Source organism: Gopherus flavomarginatus, chromosome 8, assembly GCF_025201925.1.
Source record: "Gopherus flavomarginatus isolate rGopFla2 chromosome 8, rGopFla2.mat.asm, whole genome shotgun sequence".
Lineage (NCBI taxonomy): Eukaryota > Metazoa > Chordata > Testudines > Testudinidae > Gopherus > Gopherus flavomarginatus.
In genome coordinates, this window is record NC_066624.1 from 2,827,104 (window position 1) to 2,839,213 (window position 12,110).

Genomic DNA, 12,110 nt, shown 5'->3' on the forward strand with positions numbered 1-12,110 from the left:
AATCTATCAAACATGTGCATTAACTGTATTGCTATATGGGTCAGAAACCTAGACCCTCTTACAGGCAGACTTGGAGAGGATTGAGGGATTCCGGCCTGACCTGCCCCACGCTCACTACCCGGAGGAGCGCTGGCCTGACCTGCCTTGTGCCCAGTATCCGGAGGAGCTGCCGGAGCTTCCCTCTGCCCAGTATCCAGAGGAACCCATGGTCTGGGACCCACCGGACAACGCCAGCGGAGGACAGGTACCTAGAGAGAGGGAGACTGGAAGTGGCCTGGGAGTAGCCGACCCCAGTCTGGCTCCAGGGGACCCTGAACCAATGTCAGTGTGTTGCGGCCAGGATTCCCCACTGACTGCAGAGAGCCCTTGCCGTTGCTAGGCCCTGGGCTGGGACGCAGTGGAGTGGGAGGGCCTGCGTCCCCCCCGCCACCCTTCCAAGGGTGGCAGACTTCCCCCTCTCCCTGGCCAGAGGAAGCCTTCTGTATGGACTTACGGTTTAGACTGCTGCTCAGCCCCTGCCTAAGAGTCTGAGCCTGAACTGCTTACTGCCCCGCCCTGCCCCAGGGCCGGACTTATCAACTTTGTGTTTGCTCAGCCTGCTGACAGGCCTGAGCCTGAACTGCTTACTGCCCCGCCCTGCCCAAGGGCCTGGCCTTATAAACTTTGTGTGTACCCGACCCTGCTGAAGGGCTGGGATTCTGCCTTATTTACAGACCCTTTATTCCCTCAGCCCCTGCTGAGGGGTTCGGCCTACACGGACTGCTGCCTGTAGGGAGGCACCCTGGCTCCCCGCCAAGCCTGAGAGGGACGAGCCCCAGCACCGGACCCTTACACTCCCATAGTCTTCAAAATGGTGTGAGCTCTAGTAGTTCAAAGTGCTTTTCATCTTTCCCCTAAGCTGGATGCAGCTCATCTGGAACACCACTGCTTTGGCCATCTCCCTAGGCATCCGGCCCACTCTGAGCTCCTTTTTTTTTTAATTAAAGTTAATGTTTAAAATTAAATATACACAAGTTAAGAGGGAAGGTCCTGTACATCTGGGATCAAGCTTGAGTTGTGAGGGATTACAAGTGCCGGTTACAAGGTTCACGAGATACATACATATCATATAACCAGCATAGATCCAGATTGGGATGAGGGAATTTTTAGAGCATCAGTGGATAAGTGGCTTTGGGTACACCACCCACGGAAATATTAAGAGACCAAGTCAGTATCAGTGTAGCGAATAAGTACATGGGTGGGGTGCGTGTCTTGTTTCATTAGGGAAGGAAGTGGGTTATTTCTGTGGTCGGTGGTCTTGATTACTCAACGTGGTATTGACGGTGTCTCATGATGTGTTCTGTGTAGATGTCTCTGGACCACCTGATGGTCTTGGACACCATGAGCTGTCTCATGAGCCAGGCGTAGCGTCAACCGATTCCACACGCTCTCAGTACCGGCTTGTTGTGGGGGTTCCACAAGCCCAGGGCTCTCACGATCAGGACATATATCTAGATCTCGTAGCCCTGGGCTCTCAGGGTGTCAGCCAGCGGGGTACTACACCTTGTAAGTTCTTGGGCAAGCAAACTGCTGATTTGGCCTTCATTCAAGTAGGAAAATAAATTAATGAGTGGGAAGGGGTGTTATGTTTATGGCACTTGCCGCCCCGGATCCCTCTGGAGAAGGATCTTTATTAGCATTATCATCTGTCGTAATCAATTCATTTCCATTAGCACCACTAAAACAATTGCAGCATCTCATAGCCACATCATTTGCACTTATATTCTGAGCTAATTGATTCCTCTTGTTTATTTTCTCAGTAGCAGGGAACTCTTTGCTCATTGATGAAGGGAAGCTTTCATCTGCACACAGCTTTGTTCTTTGCAGATCTGGACGTGGTCGTAACTTTCTTCCCCCTAATCAATTAGGTGCAGATTCAGAAAGATTTGCCTGATTTGAGTAGTACCGTACTCTGAAACAATCCCATTAAAATCAATGAGACAACTGACCACATAGGGCACAAAACAAGCATAGGGGTGTCCAACGCTGTCCTGTAATGACTCCAAGATCTTCTTGTCTTAAATTGACAGGATAAAATATTTGAACATCACTGCAGGAGTAAAAGTTGCAGGATAATTCTTGTCAATATGTGGGTGTATTTCAAACATGGCTATACCACTATCTAGACATGCACAAATCTTTACATACTATTTTTATGACTCCTGGGGAGAGGCTGAACAAACTTCAGGTAGGTCAATAACCTCATCTACCAGAGGACTTGGTTCTCTGTAAATAGCAGCACCACAGAGAAAGGAAAAGGAAGACACCCGTCCTGCTGGATGACAATGGCAAAGGCATCCGCAATGAGGCATTACCTTGTATGTTTGTGCTCTTTCCTTATGTGAAATAGGGGCCCAGAGGTAGATTTCTTTGTTCCTAAATAGCCAAGGAAGGTGTTTTATCTGCTTGTTTTCTACATGAGAAATATCAGGACAACTGGGCTACTGGTGTAAGAAATAAAGAGGGGGCCTGATTCTCAGCTGCAATGTGGTGGCATACTGGGGTTGTAAAGACAGTGGCCCTCTCAAGTAGTGAGTTTTCCTGTCCAGTAAAGTGCAAGGGGGCTGTGGAGATGGCCAGCACCCCAGTTGTTGCAATGGCCCCTGAGCCAGATTTGCAAAGTTATTTAGCTACCTAAAGTTGCAGCTAGGCATTAAATAATGGAGTAAATCTGGCGTGCTGTATTTAATGTGACTGCAAAGGGAGAACAGGCCCAAAGGAGATTTTCTTCCACCATTCTCCAGAATAGCAAGAGCTGGAAAAGCTATTTCTCTCACTCCAGCCTATTGTAATGTTCCTATCATGCCAGCTTTCCAGTCCTGCAAGAATGCTCCAAGGGAATCTGCCCCAATGTTCCTTTTTATTAAAGTGTGGCTCTGTTCTGAAAGTGACTCTGTGATAACGGCACTCAAGGGCTCCGGAGTTACTGGGTAGCATTTATTCCAGATCATATTAGCTCAAGGAAGAAAGAAATTGTTGTTTTTTCCAAGCAGCAAACTGAAATGTTGTCTTCAAATGATATGCCAGGTGTGGGCTTGGGAAGGCATTTTCCCCTAGGTCTGACTGGCAGGGACCTTGGGTTTTTTTCTCTTCCTCTGTAGCCTGTTGGTGTGGGGCACTTGCCAGGATTATCTGGACATATTTTACTTAATCCTTTCCCTGCCATTGCAGGGGCTTTGGGCATTGGTGCCCCTCGGTCCTTCTGTTCTCTGCCAGTGGCATGTCACAGTCTAGTCACCTGTGGGCTGTGATACTTTGATCTAATATCAGTTTGGGGTTCAGTAGGCAGCTGCTGAGGGGTGGGGGAGTGGGAGTTGTGGTCAGACTAGATGGTCTGGTGGTTCTTTCTGGCATTAAATTCTGACATAGAACTAAAAAAGTCATTTATTTATTGTAAGCTAGTGTGTGTTTGTTTTCACACAGGGCTCTACAAAAGTTTTCAAATGTTTTGAAACTTTAAAACCTTGAAGTCAGAGCTCAGATTTAAAACCTTTCGAGATTCTGCACTCACTATGGCCCTTGCCAACAATTTATTTTCAATTCAATGTAGCCTTCAAAAGAAAAGTATATGGGAGGCAAGTCTAATACAACATTGCAATTGCTTTTAAAGGAGCAATCTACCTGTTAGATTCCATTTCAAAATGATACTTAAACATTTGTTATAACATGGTTTTGATTAGCACATCAAAGATATAAGAAAAGAGGGAAAACTTCCTTTTAAGCTTATGAGTGAATACATTAAATTTCACATTTTCTATAGCAACATAAACAATAATATATGCACGAGGCCTCAAACACAATTAGAACAGTCTAATATTAGAGATCAAAAGTAAGACGAGGCAGATGAAACAAGCATGTAATTTGTTCATTGTTCATTCATCAGATTCAACATGAACATTTTTGTATTCAGGACTCTAATTCAAGTGAGTAGTGTCATGCAAGCATGGAGCCTTTCTTTTAAAGGAGCTTTTAAAATTAAAACAAACAGACAAACAGAACCCCTTCCAACTAATCACAGGTGACGCATTATGGTTTTATTTCCAACAAAGGAAATTGCTTAAAAGAATTAGAAACTGTATGAAATGTCAAGCTGTGGGTAATAATGAAATGGATTATAAATAATGCAATTAATTCATGTGGCCTCTTAATGCACGTCACTCCAATTAAGTACAAATCCCGTGTAAAATAAATTGGCCTTCTCATTAAAATATATAATGGATACAAAGCCTGATATTCCTGGAGCTGCTAGTCAGACCTCTTAGTGAAGGATCCTTATGGGACAGCATTTCTCTTTCCTGGTTTAAAAGCCCCGAAAGACATCCCTGAGTTTGTTTTGTTCCTTCCTCCCCACCACCTGTTTTTGCCTGTTATTCAGTGCCATGCTTGTGTCTGTATGTGACATCCTCCTACATGCTAAGGCATGAGCTTTACATAGGTGTGGAGGGGAGCTTTCCTTTCTCTGTGGCTCCCAGAAGGTCCAGGTGGAATTCCAGTCCCTGCGTGCAGATGACTCCATCTCTACTTCCCTGGGGCACATGGAACCCCAGGGCAGGTGGGGAGGAAACAGGATCATGGTCCCAATGGCTCTACCCATGCAGGGGTAATCAGGGCTGGCTCCAGCCACCAGCTGACTAAACACGTGCTTGGGGCGGGACCTTGGGGTGGGGTGGCGCTCGGGTTTTTTGTTTTTTGTGTTTAGTTTGAAGGGGCGGCGCTGGAGGGGGTTTTTGTTTGTTTGTTTTTGTTTCGACCAGGTGGCGCTTGAAGGGGTGGGGGTGTTTCAGTGGTGCTGCCCTCGGGGGGGGCCTTGGGCAGTGCTCGGGTGGGCAGGGGCTTCGAGCGGTGTGGCACTTGGGGGGATGGGGGTGTCAGCAGTGCAGCGCTCGGGGGGGCGGGGGCTTCAGTGGTGCAGTGCTCAGGGGTTTTGGTGGCGCAGCGCTAATGGGGGTGGGGGTTTCGGCAGAGTGGCGCTGGGGAGTGGAGGCTTCAGTGGCGTGGCGCTGAGGAAGGTTCAGCAGTGCGGTGCTGGGGGGCGGGGGCTTTGATGGCGTGGTGCTGGGGGGGTTCGGCGGTGTGGCGATCATGGGGGGGTACGGCAGGGTGGCACTCTTATCTTTTGCTTGGGGAGGCAGAAATGTTAGAGCTGGGCCTGGGGGTAATAACCTAACCCTCTCAGAGGCATGTGAGCCGTGGGCATCCTGCCACTGTGTGCCCAGGAGCTCCAGGAGGCATTCTGCCTCTTCCACACCAAATGCCTCCCAACTCTCTGCAGGGGGTGGTGTGGCTCCGAATTGCCCCTTAGTGCAGGCCGGTCCCCACAGGGGTACCCAGGCCCTTGAAGTGGAAAGGGTTGGTTGGTTGGTTGGTTGCATACTTGAGTCTTTTATTTAAGAGATGAAGAGCCAGATCCTCTGCTGATGCCAGTCCATGTGGCTCTGCTGGCTTCAGCAGTGGGCTTGACTTTAATGGAGCTTTGTGATGCTGTAGGATTGTAACATGGCCATTCATATCAGTAAATTGCCACTGTTAGACAACTGCAACAAATCTTCGACAAAGTCTGTTGTCCTGTGAGGGATCAATGGAAAAGTTACAGTCCATGAAATATGATTATCCTGTTTGTGTGCGTGTATCATCCTTGTATCTAAAGTTATAAATATTGACTATGTACCAGTATTTCAAATGTGTTTTGCTCCTGGAGTAACACAGGGTGTTTACATCCGGCCTAGCCAGGACATTGTGAATGAGCTATTCAAGTTGATGGGCCAACAAAGAATACTTAGCACTCACAGTGGGTATAGAAGCTGCTTGTCCCCACTAATGAGACTTCCTTTGGATGCTTTAGCCAGGATATGGAAGTTTCCAGAGACTTCACAAGCCAGCAGTCTGTAACATCAGTGCTAGAAACCTGACCGAGAACTTTGCAATGATTGCGTGTACGTGACATCTTTGACCATTTTAACTCTCTCCTCTTTCTTTTCTCTTATAAATGAACCATTAGATATTGGCTACTAAAGGACTGACAACAGTGTGATTTTTGGGTAAGAGCTGAGTTATATATTGGCCTGGCTACATGGCTGATCTCTTGGGATTAGTTGGACCCTTGGTTTGATTAAATTGGTGTCTGGGTGGGGATACCAGGGGTGGAATGCCTAATGCATTTTAGACTTCTTGTTAGCCAGTGTGGTCAGACAGACATTTACTGGCTTGGTATATCTAATGACAGAATAACCACCAGTGTGAGGTGAGTGTGCCCTGTTTTGCATCAATTTGTCTGTTATCTGGTATTCTCAGCTGTGACCCACAGAGGCACCACGAGCAGCTTCACTGCTTCACACTAGCTGAGGCTGGGACTCTGAGTGTGTCGCATGCCTCTTCCTGCATCCTTGGAAATCAGTAGCAGCAGGATCAGGCCCCAACCCATGAGGAAGATGTTTGAACATTTTAGCACCTGATCCTGCACAGTGCAGAGCACTGTGGGCCAGTGACCCCCTAAGCACTCACTCTTCCTACTGGTAATTGGAGGGTGATCACTGCTCCTAGGATCTGCTCATCCCCTTACAAGACTGGGCTCCAAGGGTTGAACACACATTCACTCCCCCCTGCGGCACTAGCATGAGGGCAGGCATCTTTACTTCATGGGAGCCGACCAGCCACCGCCTGGGAGAGCGGCTGGGTCAGCACACTTCACAGCTGGCCTGGCTCAGTTCCCTGGAAGGTCTCTTCCAGGCAGCTTCTGACACTTGGCGCCTTGGAAGTGTTCCAGGAAAACCTGCTGCTGCTGGAGGCCCGCAGCCTGCGTTGTGTGCATGCCCACTTCTGCTGGTGCAGCACAGGCCTTGGAATCCTACAGCCCTGCACCCAGTTCCTACTGACGTCAGTTAGAACCTGTCTGTTGACTTCTGCGAGTTGTCCGTGCACCGTTGCGCTAGAAGGAGTCTAGCTGGAGATGAATGCAGTTGTATTGTGGTGTGTCCTGTCACTGATGTGGCTGGCAGGCAACAAGCCAGACATTCTAGTTTCTCTGAACCCTGCCAGGAACAAAATCTCCATCCCCACCGCCAAGAATGAAGTGATACCTTCTGCCTGGGATCGTTATGGTAAGTGCCGGCATTACAGCTAGTGCTGTTGCCAGTGGGCAGCACTGTGTGGAAAAGAAGTAGTAAGTTATCAATATTTTTTTTCAAAGAAGGAAATGCTCTTCTGGGAACAGCTTTGAGAGGATTGTTATTGCTGACGTATGGTGGGGTTTATGGAGAGCACATCCTGCATTTCCACTTTCAAGGCAGTTCAAAATGTCAGTGTTAGAAATCTTTATACAGCTGATGTTGAAACTGAAGCAAACCACTTTATCAGTCCATGGACTAGCCTTTTGTTCTCTGTCAGCATTGCAGGCAGTTTGGATAATGGATTTTTTAACACACGAGTAAACTACTTCTCTGTGGTATTGTTGCTTCTGTCAAAGACAGGTTTCCATGGTATTCCTGTCCTCTCTCTGATTCACAAACACATCGCTCAATTTTATCATCTTCAAAGCTAATGTGCAAATTACCCGTTTTGTTGTTAAATGAATTATCAGCAATTAAATTTTCTTCTAAAATAATCTAGTAAAGATGCTTCCTCCTTGACGGGGACAGTTAAACCAGAAAAGCAGTGATTAGAACGTAGGGTGAGTGAGCAGGAGCACTGGGAATGCTTAGCCTAGCCAGGAAGGGCCCTGTTTTCAATCTAAATTATGATCTCGAAACCCTATTAACACACATTGGTCCAAATACTAGTCCCATTGAAATCAATGGGAATTTTGTCATGGATGTCAGTAAAATTAACCCCTTAGGCTAATTTGGCTCTTCATAAGAACAGCCATATTGGGTCAGACCAATGGTCCATGTAGCCAAATATCCTGTCTTCTGACAATAGCCAATGCCAATGCTTCTGGGAGGATGAACAAAACAGGCTGTCAAGTGATTCATCCCCTCTTGTCCACTCACCCAGCTTTGTGAGATCCTTTTGTAGCTCTTCACGGTCTGCTTTGGACTTAACTATCTTGAGTAATTTCGTATTGTCTGAAATTTGCCACCTCACTGTTTACCCCTTTTTCCCCATCATTTATGACTACGTTCAATGGTGCTGGTCCCAGTACAGACCCTTGGGGGACGTGACTATTTACTGCTTTCCATTCAGAACACTGACCCCTATTCCTACTCTTTGTGTCCCATCTTTTAACTGCACAAGATAGGGTTTGTGTCGAAGATAACTTCACAGCTGGAGCTCCTAGCATCATTGTTCTTCACTCAGTGGAGTTATGTCAGGAATGAATTTGATGCATGGTTCTACTCTTCCATGATGCGAGCCCCTAAGCTACTGAGTCATACATGTCGGGTCCATGTTCTGCCATTGGTTACATGTGGGCAGCTCCCGTTATTGAATTGTGAATGTTTAACTCATGGCAGAATTTAGCCTTATATGACTAAAATCCCGGACCTGCACTTTGTCCAGCAAGCAGCCATTGTTAAGAGTGAGCAAATGTGCTTCTTTAAAAATTGCTGTATTACTTTATTTTAACTTTAAAAACTGCACACAGAGAGAGAGTGAAAGACCCCACTTTCCCCCCCACCCCTGGGCTGCCCTGGTGGTGGGGCACCAGCATGCTTCCCAGGGGCAGAGTTTTCACTACTAGGCTTTAAGGAGCTGTTTCTATTGCTGCATCACCCACTTCAAGGTTTCTTCTGACTAGGTCACCAAATAGTTTCTTTTAAGATGTTAACCCTCCTGCTGGATCTCCCCCTTTGGGGATGGAAATATTTCCAAGGCTAGACTGGCGTGAAGGGTCAAGACATGGAATAAAATTGAATGGTCCCAGATGAGTTTCTTGATTCTCGCTTCCTCAAACTCCAAGTGGCCTCCTTGCTCTCCCCATCTTCTCTCAGGGACAGACCCTGCCTTCATTTCTCTCCTTACCCCTCACTTTGATGTGTTCTATGATCTCCCTTTCCCAGTTCCCCCTCTCCTCTCCTGAAAAGACTTTTGGAGCCAATTTCTGCTTTCATTTTCTCCAGTGACTTCACAGATTCTAATGCAGTAACTCTGGATCTACTCCAGTGGAGCTGAGAGCACCATTATGTCAGACCAGCTGTGCTGCAAACTCACACAACGATAAAATATTCACAAGAGCTAGACCTCGAGGTGGAACGGGAAATATATCACTCTAGCTACCATGGATAGCCTAGCCATAATTCAGCTGTGGTTTATATAGTTAATAGCCCTGAAAACCACATTCAGAAATGAACTCTAATTAGCATATCTAATGTTTGAAAATACCTATTTAAAATGCATGCATGTATGCTCATTAGAGCGGTGTATAATGGCACATAATAAATAGGGAGAACTCTTCCCTCAGATGATGTGTTTTCTTTTAGGTCAGCTTAGTGGCGATTCAGTCCTATAGCTGGAAAGGCTCAAAGGATTGGCTCAGATTTTGGCTCTTGCATTCTGTGCAATTAATTTCCTGGCACTGAACTCTGCTCAGTCCCTAATAGAGACCGAAAGCCGCTATTCTTAACACTGTAGCAGCAGGTTTTTAAAAACAACTGCACTAAATGAACGCTGCTTTAGAGGCACTTATGGATTGCTGAGCCCAATGTTGCAGTCATCAGGGAATGGGCCCACTGAAATCAACGGAGTTTTGCTTGTGTGAGGTGAGAAGCATCCAGTCCATAGATAAGCTCTTCTCACTAGTGAGGATGCAGAGCTCAGGCCCTGGCCTGGAAAGATTCTGGTTTGAAACATATCCAGGCGAGCCAAATCCAAATGTGCCAAACTCGTACGAGAGCTGGTGCATTGTGCACTCACTTTGCACGGTGTAAATGGCTGCCTGAGATGCAGAACTATGGAGAATCAGGCCCCAGGACATTTCTCACTTTCTGTTCCTTCTCTAAGGGCCAGTCCTGCCCTTTCCTCTCTGGCTGCACCTGGGCAGTGGAAGTCGTGCAGTTCTGCTGCAGGAGGAAAGGGAAAGGCAGGCTGGGGCAGGGCTGGAGGGCCTCTGGAGGAAGGTGGTGTGTCGCTAGCTCTCGAGAGGTCAAGCCATGGCAAATGAAATGTAACGGGGATAAATGTAAAGTAATGCACATTGGAAAAACTGACCCCAACTATACACACAATATGATGGGGGCTAATTTAGCTACAACGAGTCAGGAAAAAGATCTTGGAGTCATCATGGATAGTTCTCTGAAGATGTCCACGCAGTGTGCAAAGGCAGTCAAAAAAGCAAACAGGATGCTAGGAATCATTAAAAAGGGGATAGAGAATAAGCTGGAGAGTATCTTATTGCCCTTATATAAATCCATGGTACGTCCACATCTTGAATACTGTGTACAGATGTGGTCTCCTCATCTCAAAAAAGATATTCTAGCACTAGAAAAGGTTCAGAGCAGGGCAACTAAAATGATTGAGGGTTTGGAATGGGTCCCATATGAGGAGAGATTAAAGAGGCTACGACTCTTCAGCTTGGAAAAGAGGAAACTAAGGGGGGAGAAGATAGAGCAGGGGTAGGCAACCTATGGCATGTGTGCTGAAGGTGGCATGTAAGCTGATTTTCAGTGGCACTCACACTGCCCAGGTCCTGGCCACTGGTCCAGGGGGCTCTGCATTTTAATTTAATTTTAAATGAAGTTTCTTAAGCATTTTAAAAACCTTATTTACTTTACATGCAACAATAGTTTAGTGATATATTATAGACTTGTAGAAAGAGCCCTTCTAAAAACATTAAAATGTATTACTGGCACGGGAAACTTTAAATTAGAGTGAATAAATGAAGATTCGGCACACCACTTCTGAAAGGTTGCCGACCCCTGTGATAGAGGTATATAAAATTATGAGTGATGTGGAGAAAGTAAATAAGGAAAAGTTTATTTACTTGTTCCCATAATACAAGAACTAGAGGTCACCAAATGAAATTAATGGGCAGCAGGTTTAAAACAAATAAAAGGAAGTTCTTCTTCACACAGTGCACAGTCAACGTGTGGAACTCCTTGCCTGAGGAGGTTGTGAAGGCTGGGACTATAACAGTGTTTAAAAGAGAACTGGATAAATTCATGGAGGTTAAGTTCATAAATGGCTATTAGCCAGGATGGGTAAGGAATGGTGTCCCTAGCCTCTGTTTGTCAGAGGATGGAGACAGATGGCAGGAGAGAGATCACTTGATCATTACCTGTTAGGTTCACTCCCTCTGGGACACCTGGCACTGGCCACTGTCGGTAGACAGGATACTGGGCTGGATGGACCTTTGGTCTGACCCAGTACGGCCGTTCTATGAGATGCTCTGTTTCTGCTCCGGGGTCTGGGGAAAATAATTCCTTCTCCAGCTCAGGCTGGGTGCTGAGGTGAAGAATTCCTTAGACTGCCCAGGAGATGCGAACAGGCTATGATTGAAAGGCTGGTCCCCTATGCGTCTTCCTTGACTTCACTGGAATTCCACCAGGAAGGAATTTGACTCATTGATCATTTCAAGGACAGGATTTAATTTAATAATTGGTAAACAACATATTAGTCTCCTGAGCCTTTAGGGGATAAATAAACTGTACATTTTGAGTGCAAAGCAGATTTTGCTACCTCCAATGCTCTCATTTTTGAGAGTGGAACTTACTATCCTCTGCAGATTATCAACCACTAGAGTAAACTTGTAACTGGCTTAGTCTTGTTAACAAGAGCTTAGTTTTGTATTTCCACTGGGTGTTTTGATTTCAGATTCTTATTTTTCTCTATCTATTTAGAAGTGTTGGAGTTCTGTGTGGCTTTGGTTAGAAGAGTTCACTTAACAGTCTGCCTTAAAAAGTGTGGGATAATAGCAGCCATCTTACAGCTCTGTGCTCTGTAAAGAAAAACAACAGAACACCAAGGGCTTTATTGCTGTTCGATAGCTGGTGTGGTCTTACTGGCATAAGAGTTGAAGTGCCAAAGCTGAAAAAAGCATAGGAGACTCAATTCACAGTTACCCAGGGGCGCCTCTGTAGTTTGCACCATGTGCAGTCAGAAAGGGGTCTCAGAGCAGCTGCATGGGCCTCCTGGGGAGAGTC